This window comes from Clytia hemisphaerica, unplaced genomic scaffold (genome assembly GCF_902728285.1).
Source record: "Clytia hemisphaerica strain Z4C2 unplaced genomic scaffold, Clytia hemisphaerica genome assembly, whole genome shotgun sequence".
Taxonomy (NCBI): Eukaryota; Metazoa; Cnidaria; class Hydrozoa; order Leptothecata; family Clytiidae; genus Clytia; species Clytia hemisphaerica.
The window spans coordinates 635,939-647,935 of record NW_027104380.1 but is presented as its reverse complement, the minus strand read 5'-3'; the positions used below and the strand labels follow the sequence as shown (position 1 = coordinate 647,935).

Here is an 11,997-nt window from a genome sequence, read left to right as displayed (position 1 = left end):
CCAAATCTAGTCTTGTTTTTCCGGATTTCCAGAATTTTGATAAGCGGAACCGATCATAAACACAAACAAACAAAGATAAAAAATGGCGTCGGATTCTGAGGAAGAACCAGAAACTGGTCATGAGGAAGATCAACTTGCTCAAGGTAACCGTTATCGCAATTCACTCTTTTATTTTTTGAATTCCTTTGTAAAAGGATTTTTCTTTGTTTATGGCTATTTTTCCAAAAAGGAACATTTGAAAAAAAAATTTAGGTTCTGTTGGGGCTACGTCATAATCTTCCATATCTTCTTCCTATATCCTTCTACTTACTTTATTTTGATGCTTTTGATGTTTTTTTTGAGTCTCTTAATCATCCAATTTGGAAATTCACCATTTCTCTCACACTGTTTGAATCCGCTTGAATTCGCTCTCCTGTAGGGATAGTAATTCGGGAGCAGTGGTTCGTACAGTGGTGGTCCGGCAGTGTGGAAAGAAAAAAGGTCAAAGTTGTCTTTTAATTTTAATTTTAATTTTTGTGCAGTTTGTGATATTACGAATGTAGAATAGGAGATGATTTAAAAGATTAGGTTCTTCTTCAGATAACGAGCCTCTCCAAATGTTTTTGTGCCTAGAATTTTCTTCTTTACAATAAGGTAGCCTTTTCGTCTGAGCCTCTGGTTTCTGTTGTGATACCCCCTTTGTTTGTTCTCAGACAGAGTGATTGAAATATGGAGAATATTTTTCAAAGATATACCAAGTATACCTTATTGGAACTAATTTTCGCGGGAACTGATTTTCGCGGTCGAAAAAAAATATCCGGAAAATTGCATTTCGCGGCATAGTTTGCAGAGGGGTATGAACCCCCCTAGGTTTATTTCATCCCCCCCTATATACCCATCCCCCCCTTTTGTAATGAAATCTTATCCCCCCCTTTTTTCTTACAGAAAATCTGTTTCGAAGGAAACTCGCTTTCCCACCTACCAGCAAAATTATCAACAAGAAAGAGTATTTGATTAGAAAATTGACCAAAATTTCCAAACCCCCCCTTTTTTATTTGATCCCCCCCTACATTCCCATCCCCCCTAGTTTTTTCGGCAGATCTCGGTACCCCCCCTACAAAGGCCCTCCAGAAAGTTGGCATCCCCCCCTATTAAAAAGGGGGGGGTGCAAACTATGCGCGGGTTTTAATTTTTGCGTTTTTTCCATTTTTTTTCCGATCTCTGTTTGTTTCTATCTCATCTAATGAATCTTCTATCAAAATAATCCCTCATGGGGGGTCCCACAAGGCTCTGTTCTTGGACCTCTCTTATTGGACCTAGCTCCAGGTACCCCGGTGGAGGTTCTATAAATTAACCCATGTCCGTCCGTCCGTCCGTCCGTCTGTCTGTTACCAGCTTTTCTCAGGATTGGCTCATTAGTTCTTTCTGGTTTTTTGCACAATGATGAAAAATGGCAATGCCCAGAACGTGATGGAGCCCGATTTTTAAGAAACAATTTATTTGGGCAAATTTGGGCCAAAAACTCAGAAAAACTAAAAATAGGGTTTTTTGGACTTTGTGCAAAATCCTGTCTTTACTTTTTTCTGATTTTTTGTACAAAGATGGAGGGCAAGGATCTCTAAAGAATGGCTGAAGTGGTTTTTCCCAGAAAATTCTTATTCGCCTTAAAAAAACGGATTTTCGTATTTTGGGGAAATTCCCTTTAACCAAATAAGAAAATATATCTTTTCTCAATGTTGACTCATAATTTTTTTCTGATTTTTTGCACAATGATGCAAAATGGCAATGCCTAAAATGTCTCAGAGCCCGATTTTCGAAAAAAATATATTTGGGCAAATATGGGCCAAAAACTGCCTAAAGATCTGTAAAGATAGGTCTTTTGGACTTTGTGTAAAATCCTGTCATTACTTTTTTCTGATTTTTTGTACAAAGATGGAGGGCAAGATTCTCTAAAGAATGGCTGAAGTGGTTTTTCCTGGAAATTCTTATTTGCCTTAAAAGACGGATTTTCGTATTTTGGGGAAATTCCCTTTAACCAAATAAGAAAATATAGCTTTTCTCAATGTTGACTCATAATTTTTTCTGATTTTTTGCACAATGATGCAAATAGCAATGCCCAAAATGTGACGGAGCCAGATTTTTAAGGAAAATTTTTTTGGCAAATTTGGGCCAAAACAGCTTAAAAGTAGGGTTTTTTGGGCCTGAATGGTTTATGTGATTTTCGTATTTGGGGAAATTCCTTTTTACCATTTTACATTATTCAACACACAAGCTTTATTTTTCCATTCTGAATTTTTGTACAATTATTGTCACTTTTTTCTTATTTTCATCTGATGTTGATCATTAGGTAGGTCCATTCAGCATGTTGCTTGTTTTTAATTTAATTTACATTAACGATCTTCACAATGACATTTTCTCATTGATGATACACACCTCTTATATTTTAATGATGATCTTCTTTCCATTTGCACAAGAGTCAATCGTGATTTAAGATCACTCCAAACATGGCTCAAAGCAAACAAGATATCCCTAAATGCTGGGAAGACTGAATTTTTAATCTTCAGACTTTTTTGTAAAAATCTTTCTTTTATTCCTTTCCTTAAAATCTTTCAAAAGATTTTTCAAGGCTCAAATATTAAAATATCTCGGTTATTAAATATTAAATATATGGTTGCCATGTCATACCCACATCTAAAGTGATCTCAAGGTCTTTGACTATAGTCTTGGTCTATCACCTTTTGGGTATCAGTGAAGAATTTGTTTGGAAGGATTTGATCCAAGCAAGCAGTTTGCCTTTGATGCCATTGGTTTTAATTTTGTTCAGAAGGATTGTATGGTTGACTCTGTCGAAAGCCTTGCTAAAGTAAAGTCAAGGTAGATCACGTCCACATTATTGCCGTTTTCTATATGGTGGATAAGTCGTTCCGTGTGAGAGAGAAGTTGGCTCAGGTAGGATCTGCCAATGAAAAGATTGTTGTCTTCAAGATGTTTCTGTATCTTACTTCGATTGATTAGTGTGATGTAGATTGATTTCAGCAGATGGGGAGTTTGACTCTTGTCTAGAATGTTTCTCCAGATAAGACAAAAAGGAGTTGCAAGTTGTTGTCTGGCTTTTTTGAGCAGGATGGCAGGGAAACCATCAGGTCCAGGGGCAGATAGGGTGTTGATTTCGTTGATAAAATCAGCTTCTGTGAGGTCTATATCACATAGTTGAGAAGTGTTGTTGTCATTTTCATTCAAGTCATATCTCTCCAATGGCTGAGTAAAGACAGAACTGTATTGGTTCTGAAGTATGTTAGCCATACGTTTACTGTCAGTTGTAAGTTCATTTGTTGACGAATATATTAAGGGTCCAACCTTGAGTTTATGCTTTGAAAACTTCTTTGCATAGGCATACGAATATTTAGGATTATATTTAATATTTGAAGTAGCATCAAGTTCTTGCTTTTGTCTTTCATTTATGTGTAACTGTTGAAGCTTGAGTTCAATATCGATAAGTTTCTGTGTGGTTTTTGTTCGTTCGATGCCTTTTTTTTTCAATTTTTTTCAATTTTTCTATTACGCATCAAAATACGTCTGTCTCTATTCTATAAGAATTTTTTGGTTTTCGAGCTGGTACTTTGTTTGCTGAAATAACTGATATACACTTAATAAAAGTTTCGTATTGTTTCTCTGGGTCAGAGGTTGAGTGCAAAGTTTTATGCCACTCAATACATTGTAAATCTTTGTTTATGACTGCCCAATTTATGTTTTTGTTTTTTCGAGCATAAAACTCCTACTCACTCTTCTTCAGGTAACGTGCACTACTCTTGTTTTTAATATTGATTTTTTTTGGATACTATCGCAGGCCCACTGAGGTTTTAATGAAACAATAGAGAGTTTCGAAGCCACGCCAATCAGCTGTGCTTTAAACATTCTCTTATTTGGAATCTCTAGCATATTGTGATTAACTTATTTTGTTAAAAACTTCTATTATGTCTCATCCTATTAAAAAGCAAATTCCCGACTGGGGCTATCTGACAAAACATGGGACGGCAATTCGGCTACCATTTCGCCGAACCAGGACCCTCGCGGCGCTCCAGAAACGTCCGGAGTAAAAAGTGCCGTTTTTTTCATGCTCTGAAACACCGGAAGATTCTGGAGCACTTTCGGTGTTCCGGAGGTAGATCTTTGGCGATAGGGCTGCACCGAAACTCCGGAACGCTCCGGAGAAGATATCCATAATATAATTACGATAACGCTCGCTGTGCTAATCATGTGAAAACTAACTGCCCACGCGCATATTTTTAAAAAATCAGCCGACTCATGGAAGTGAAACCTCACATTTTTTAATTTTTTCGATATTTCGAGGCTAAAAACTTTTGGGCAGCCTGGAGGCTTCAAAAATGATCGGATTTTGCTGAAATTTTGCATACCTATTCCTTGGGTGAATATTTCGGGGTACATGTCTCATTTTAAAATTTTTTTCTTGTTGGGGCCTGGGGACGAGTTTTTAGCCTAAACGAGGCTAAAACCTATTTAAGAAACACTAAAATTTTCCTTAAGCCAATAAGTTTACAATTGGGCCTACAAATGATTTAAAGATACTGAAGTTGAGCCAGTGCGGTTAGCATGTTCAACAGTTAATATATGGAAGTACCCTTGTGTTGAACAGTGAAAAAGAATGCGTCTATTAGATTTTGATTTTTCCCGGCATGTTTCAGACTCGGTCCATTCTCAAGGGAATGATATTTCTATAGAAAAAAAGTGTTTTTATACAAAATTATTTGACGTCAAATTAGACAAATACGTCACTTTAGGCGATTTTGGCTTGTAAATAGGTTGATGTAAATGGGGCCTTCTGATAGTGATAGGTTGAATTTGGTCTAAAATGAACGTGTAGACCAGACTTAGGTGCTCGGTTAGAGAAGATTGAGTTCTTGGTTCAATCCATGAGGTGTGAGGATTCTCAGTTCTTTGATCCAGAAGTTTTCTCTCTGTAGTATTATCCTTTTCATTTTTTCAATACCTATCTTGTTGATCTGTTCGACGAGGGTGAACTTTGTGTCTCGGTTAAAATCGTGGTTGGTTTGGTGGAAATGTTTACACGCTGGGATTGTCTCTTGTCGTGGTCTGTATGCATTACTTCTATGGTTATTGAGTCTTTGGTTGAATTGGGTCTACACTTTTTCCAATATATAGGATGTGACATTTGTTGCATTCTAGGAGATAGATGATACGAGTGCTTTTGCAGTTTATGTTGTGGAAAATCTGGTATGTTCTTTTGGTTTGTTGGCTGGTGAAGATTGAGGTTGATTATTTGTTTACAACAAAGGTTTCCTGTCCTTGTTAAGCAAGGCTTAAGGTATTTTCCTTTAATTTTTTGTTGTTTTCTTGAGACTTTGTTATTGGATATTGATGTTTGTCCAAGTAGATCTTTCAAGTTTTTGTTGCGTCCATACGTAATGACTGTTGCTTGTTGGAGGTATTTTAAAACCGTTTGTTGATATTTAGGATATCCCAGTGCTTTTCAAATGTGTGGATAGGTGGTAAGTTTTTGTTATATATAGTGATGAAGGCGATTTGTTGTTTTTTCTTGGTGTTGTTGTATCTTCCCGGTTTTTATTCTTTGCTTTGTCGAACTGTTTATGGAGGTTTTCAGCTTTGTATCCTCTTCTGATGAATGCATCTTTCATTTGAAGGAGGGATTGGTTGTATTCTTCAGGGTTAGAGCAAATCTTTTTTATCCTTTAGTGCTTAACAGTATGGAATGTTGTGTTTTAGGTTGTTTGGGTGATATGAGGTAGTATGGAGGTATGATGACCGATCTGTTGGGTTTTGGAAGACCTTGTAATCCAGTCGATTGTTTACTATGGTTATTGTTGTGTCCAGGAAGTTGATCTTGCTATAAGAGTATTCCGTCGTGAATTTAATTTATGGGTGAACTGTGTTGATGATTGCAAAGAATTCTTTTAGATCGCTTTCTGTTCCTTTCCATATTAAAAATATGTCATCTATGAATCTGAGGTATTTTATGATGTTGTTGTTTATGCGTACACGGATAGATTTCTCGTTCTTCGAACTCTCCCATAAATATGTTCGCATACGATGGGGCCCATTGCGCATCCTTTGATTTGGAGATAGTGTTAAGCGTGAGGATGAGGCCTAAAAATGTTAAAATTTCTATCATGTATTTAATGGATGACTTGACGTTTGTTAATGATTTACAAATGGAGGCTCTGCCTTTTTTTCCCACCCTCATTAACATAAGGAATGTAAGAAAAGAAAAAAGAAAAGCCTAAACCTAAAACTATCCTTAAAAATTATATTTTAAAAGTTTGAAACCAAGAAACTTACGAACCTTGATAAATCGTTTGCCCTGGCTTTTTATTAAAAATTTAATAAATAATATACAGAAAAATAGAAAAAATCATACCACATTTCTCTCTGTGATCCTTAGTTTTTCATTCCTTTCTGATTTTGAAGGATTTTCTTTTTTTTCTTCAAAAGATTTTCCTTTGACTGTAGGGTGCATTCTTTTTATTTTTCATACACCATCGGGGTAGAATTTATTTGAGAAATAAAAATGTAAAGATATCTTTGTTTTATTAGTTTGTCGGCATTTAAAGGTTGTCTGAAAAAATAATTCTGAAATGTCTGTTTCACTGTCCATGGCATTGATTCCTTTTAATATCTCTCATCAGACGTATTTTATGTATACTTTTCCTGTGAATGACTTGACTGGTTGACAAATCAATAAAGATGGTTTATCTAGGGATAAAACTAAAAGAGACAAATTTTGAAAAACTTTAGGAGATGAGATGAGATGTTGAAATGTATCCTACGCTTGAGAAATTTTAAGACAATGTTCCACTTTCTTTGATCTATATAATATATAATATATCCGATATTTTGAACTCTCAAAAGTGGACCAATTATTTCAAAGTTTTCTTCTCCTGTCTTCTCATTATTATCAGTTATATCAAACTTAGGAGTGTGAAAATTAGAGCTTCTAGATTATAAAATGAAATTTTGGTCTGATTACTTTATTAAACAGCTCTTGGATTGATCTTCAAGTGATCGAATGTGCTTTTATTAATGATGCTACATGCACTTGAAGATCTTTGATTTTGAAAACCAGAAAATATTCGAATGAGAGTTCCCTTTCATTTGTCTGATGATGGGATTTGTTGAAATGATATGAACCTAAAAGATGAGATAACGGGTTTTGAAAAATTGTTCTCAGAGTGCAGTGTTTATTCTTCAGACATATCTTTATGCTTTGGCTAGGAAAATCTTTCTTTTTCCATGACATTTTTGTTTTATTTTAGCCATCTGTGCACTACACATTCTATTTGGGATCTTTCGTTTTTCTGTCTTGAAAAGATTCTTTATTAGAAACATTATTCCACATCTTTCAAAAGTCCCTCCTTAATGTATGTTGTTGAATATGCGTTTAATGTCGATTTTATTTTCACTTGCCAGTTTTCCGGTTTCAAGTGACTTTGATAAAAATGTTTTGGATGAGCTTTGGATGGAGTTTATATAGGGACTACAAACCCTCCGTCGATTAACTAGTTCTTTTAAAAATAAACAGCGTATTTTATGTTATCAAAACAATAAGTCAGAACTCTAAAATGGATTCTAAACATGAACAAGCTTTCTTCGCTTGAAAGAAATTTTCTACAAACGAGATTTGTGCAAAAAGAGGAAAATAAGGATCTCTTTTTCATTGAGTTCCTTTTTTGAGAGCAAAATAATATTTTTCTTATCTTTGGATTTTCTGAGCTTTGCGAGTGCAAGTTCAAATTTTCTTCTGATCACTAAAGTTCGTAAAGCTTTATTTGTCGTCATGGATTGGACCTCACCAACCATTATTGTAAGTATATAGTTAATCAAGAAGGACAAACTCATTATGCAAGAGTAAGTTTAGTGTATTAGCCTAACGTCTGGATGTAAAGACTTAAAATCACTCGAAATCAATGTTATTAAATGGCACTTAACGTCTGTACTATTTAAGAATGTTTTTTTTTGTAGTCAGAGAAGATTAGCCTTTCAAATTCCAGGTTTGGTTCTTAAACATAAGCATATAAGTAAACATACTAAAATTAGACTGAACCGTGATAAGAATGCGGTTTATCTCTCACGCATCATTTTAAGCTGTTTAGTAACGTTTGAGTTGTTAGAGTGTTCTCAAATTTTCAAGGCTATAGAAATAAATATAAATATAAATACGCTATACAAGTGTCCTTGGATATAAATATACGTTTAGAAACTTTATCACCAGCAAGTTCATAATAAAAATCAAAATCATGCGAGAGTTTACGATGTTGAAGAAATCTTTAACAAGGAGAAGTAAGTTTTCGGGAAGATGTGGTCATACATAAAGACTTCAGACTCGATCACTCATTCTTATGCTTTGTGACTTGTTATTTTCTCTACGAAATGGATTAAAATATGTTATTTATTTTCCGAGAAAAAACTAATCACATTGTCGAAATGGTATTTTAGCGGAATTTCGACGAGTGAGGTGCAAAGGGTCCAAGGCATGGTGTTCTAAATCTACAGGCCTAGATTTAAAACGCCATGGTCCGAGTTTAAACGTCCATTAAAATGGAATCGGTTTGCAGAAGGCTGTAAAGTAGCATCAAAGATGAACAGCTAAACGAAATATCAAAGCACTCACGCGATTCTTCTTGAGATTTTTGTCACTTCATCTTACTGATAGTGGGAAACGTTCAGACAATCAGGGGGGAGCAACACTATTACGCATTCCGGCAAACAAATATTTTGAGTAGTATTGTACGGAAAAACTAGATTTTCATAAACTTGTTTAGCTCGCGCATTAACGTAACATAATAATAACCAAAACACTGGAAATATTGTTTGATCTGTATCTTCTGCTTACTTCAACAGACACGACAGGGATGACGATGTCAGGAGAACATTCCACCAAGAAGAAGAACCTCTTCTCTTCCCTCGGTAAAGTTCCTTCGCAAGTCAAAAACCAAGTCCAAATCCAAATCGCTGACCGATCTTTCCCATCACAACATACGAAAAGGTACCATACCAATTGTTTACACAAATGTTTCGAGAAAGGTTGAATTGCGGTTATCTTATTTGCTTTTGAAAAAGGAATGAATATACTACTGAGAAATGGGCTGAACCATTAACAAATTGGAAATCTAGGGGACAGGGGGACAGAAATTAACACTTACATTTTACAAGTCAATCCGTATCTGCTACAATAAACCACATTTTAAAAGTCAATCCATGCATGCTTCACTAAGCTTCACCATCAATAATTTCTATCTTGTCTTGTTCAGGTAGCAAACTAGGAACACGTATACACAAACAGGACAGCCTCAAAAGTCAGACTTCATCCAAGAGTGGGGGTGGGAACGAAGATCAGTACTTAACATTGACCAGTGGTATCGACAGCATCGACTCTTCCCATGATGTACCAGGTAGGGTGTTTAGCCAGTTACTTCCTTTGGAAACCCGAAGCTCGCAACATTGACAGTATTTTCAGTGAGAATATTAAAGAAGGGCAGCGATGTGCACATCCTGCAATATCTTTTTTCCCTTTTCAGATGCAAAGCAAGTGAAGTTTTTTTTTGTGAAAGTGCAAGTGACTTTGAAATGATCGTGTCACGAACCAATTGGAATGAGATCTTTTAGTTCGGTGTCTTAGCGACTACCAGCCGAAATACTCCCATTGGTTGCTAAATTAATGAAGCGTCTTCATTGTTACCGCATCGGACTTTGTGTCCACCTTGCACAATGTTAATGGATTTGTCGTGCTCGAGTAATGTACATTATATTACTTACTTAGCTCTAGAAAAATTTCTTTAATTTTGAGATCAAATCTTTGATAATTATTTACTTTTTTTATTTGTAGGCGAAGACGAGGAGAATGAGAGTTTAGCCAGTAATTTAAGTAGTCATAATATTATCAATTACGTCCAGCACGACTCCGCTCAACATTCGAGGTCGGGATCTGAAGAAGAACGAACGTCGGCGATCATCATCGGAAGAAAACAACGATGAAGACGAAGATGACGAGGATGAGAGAAGCGATCGTTACTTTCAACGCATACATCACAATCATCAAAAGAAAACGTCTGTCGGCAATGGCAGGGTAGTGGTCGATGGAAGTGTGCATGGTTCGTTTGATAAAGTACCTCCTGGAACAACAGTAAGTACTTCGTTTTATTGAATGATAGGTGAAGAACAGTAGCGTGGTGGCAGAGGAGGGCAGGGGCGGTCGATTTTTTTGGGTGCCAAAATATAAAAGGCGCTATAAGACTTTTGCTCTTTTACACCTTAGAGTTAGATATAGCAGTTTTCGACCAAACAGAGAGAAAATACCCCAAAAGATATTTATATCTCAGTCATAGGAGGCGCCAAAATCATAATATTCGAAAATTGCCTCCCCAGTTTGCCCGAATTTTTGTCGACCCACTACGCTACTGCTAAAGGACATATTCTTTGCTAATAAGATACATATAATGGTGCAACAGTTGAAAGCAAGCTCCATTACTGGGTTTAAATGTGTTGAAGGACTGGACTTAACTTTCAGGATACATTTTAAGATAATTTTCGGCATATGTACGTCTTTTTGAGTTCCTCGATTAGCTTTCTCTTTTTTTCCTAAAATTTTTCTTACTTCTTCATGGAAGCTACAGTGGTGACGTCGTGGTATTTCCTGTGATTTTTCTTTAGTTCATGTATCGTTGACCTCGAGTTTTTCTAATTTTACTTTTGCTTTCAATAACACGACGTCCTTTACCGAGTAAAATGTGAAATTTTACTTCTAACTAGGAACATATGAGTTTCGACCTCTACGAGTGTAGTATTTATTTCTTAAAACTGGTTGTAATTGGAAAGGGAAGGATCGTATCTATGGAAGAAAATACGAAGGTACTTTTGAATTTCCGGACAGCTCTCTCCTAAATGATTAGAAAAGGGGTTGGGAGTGAATTGATGTCCGTGAGAGATAACAGGGCTTCAGTGGTCTTTCTGTGAATAGCAACAACAGTTTGATTTTAAATAAGTGTCTTTTAAGAAATCTCCGAAATAAGATCTTTATTATTTCAGTTTGGTTCTCGAGCATTAACCTCTTGGTTACTCCTCATCATTCTAAAAAGTTGATCAGAGCGAATGGCAACCAATTTTTACAAATTTGATTTTCTATCTTTCTAAAATGCGGCAGATGAGCTCTATCTGTCTAGATCATTTAATAAAAACTATGATTTGATAGCTGACAATCTGTGAAAATATATATGACCCTTTCTCTCTTTGATTTTAAATTGAATCATATTTGAAAGATTAACAAACTTTGAGAAGATATTACAAACTTAGTGGAAGTAAGAGTGATATTTATCGTTCAAACTGTTTTCTTTTTTCTATAGATGATGGTGTCGTTGAAATAACATTTCGTCAGGTCAATCTAGTTTTTGATACATTTCACAGAACTCAAGTACATGTAGTGTTTTGAAAAAAGTAGAATAAAAAAACTTCCGAGTTTTTTGTCAGTCTAGGAACTTGTCCTTTAGGAAATTGCATTAATGTTCCTTTGTAATTTTCAGATCGAAGTACCTGCTCCGGAAAGGAGATGATAAAGTCGAGTCCAATATAGCGAATGTTTTTATAACATATCAGCGTTGTTTGCTTTGAATTTCCTCTACTCTATATAGACTACTGTTCCAAATATATTTCCCTCCATAATTCGCAAAAAGGTCTTGAATTTTTTAGATGAAAGAAAAAGAACAAAAAAGAGCCCCTAAAAAGTAATAAGTCATAGGTAGTTAGATTCTTTATCAGGATAGAGAAAAGTTCTTCGTCAGATCAATATTTTAAAGTCATCGGTGCATTTGTTAGAGATAACATCTTGCTTCCTTCGTTCGACGCCTGTTTTGCTTGTATTTCGGCTCCATTTCGTTTCTGTCAGTAAAAATATCTTCGCCTATGCTCATTGGAACTTGAAGCGAAATAATTTTTTTTCTTTCACTCTCATTCTTCTGTTTAAACTGGTTG

General features: G+C 35.6%; 1 long non-coding RNA gene across 1 annotated transcript; it reads left to right on the top strand.

The window, feature by feature from the left end:
- Nucleotides 1-35: 35 nt before the first annotated feature.
- On the top strand, nucleotides 36-9,997 carry LOC136819135 (uncharacterized). Its single transcript, XR_010848395.1, has 4 exons — nucleotides 36-143; nucleotides 8,875-9,019; nucleotides 9,285-9,425; nucleotides 9,860-9,997. It is a non-coding gene; the product is annotated as an uncharacterized lncRNA (long non-coding RNA).
- The last annotated feature ends 2,000 nt before the right edge of the window (nucleotides 9,998-11,997 follow it).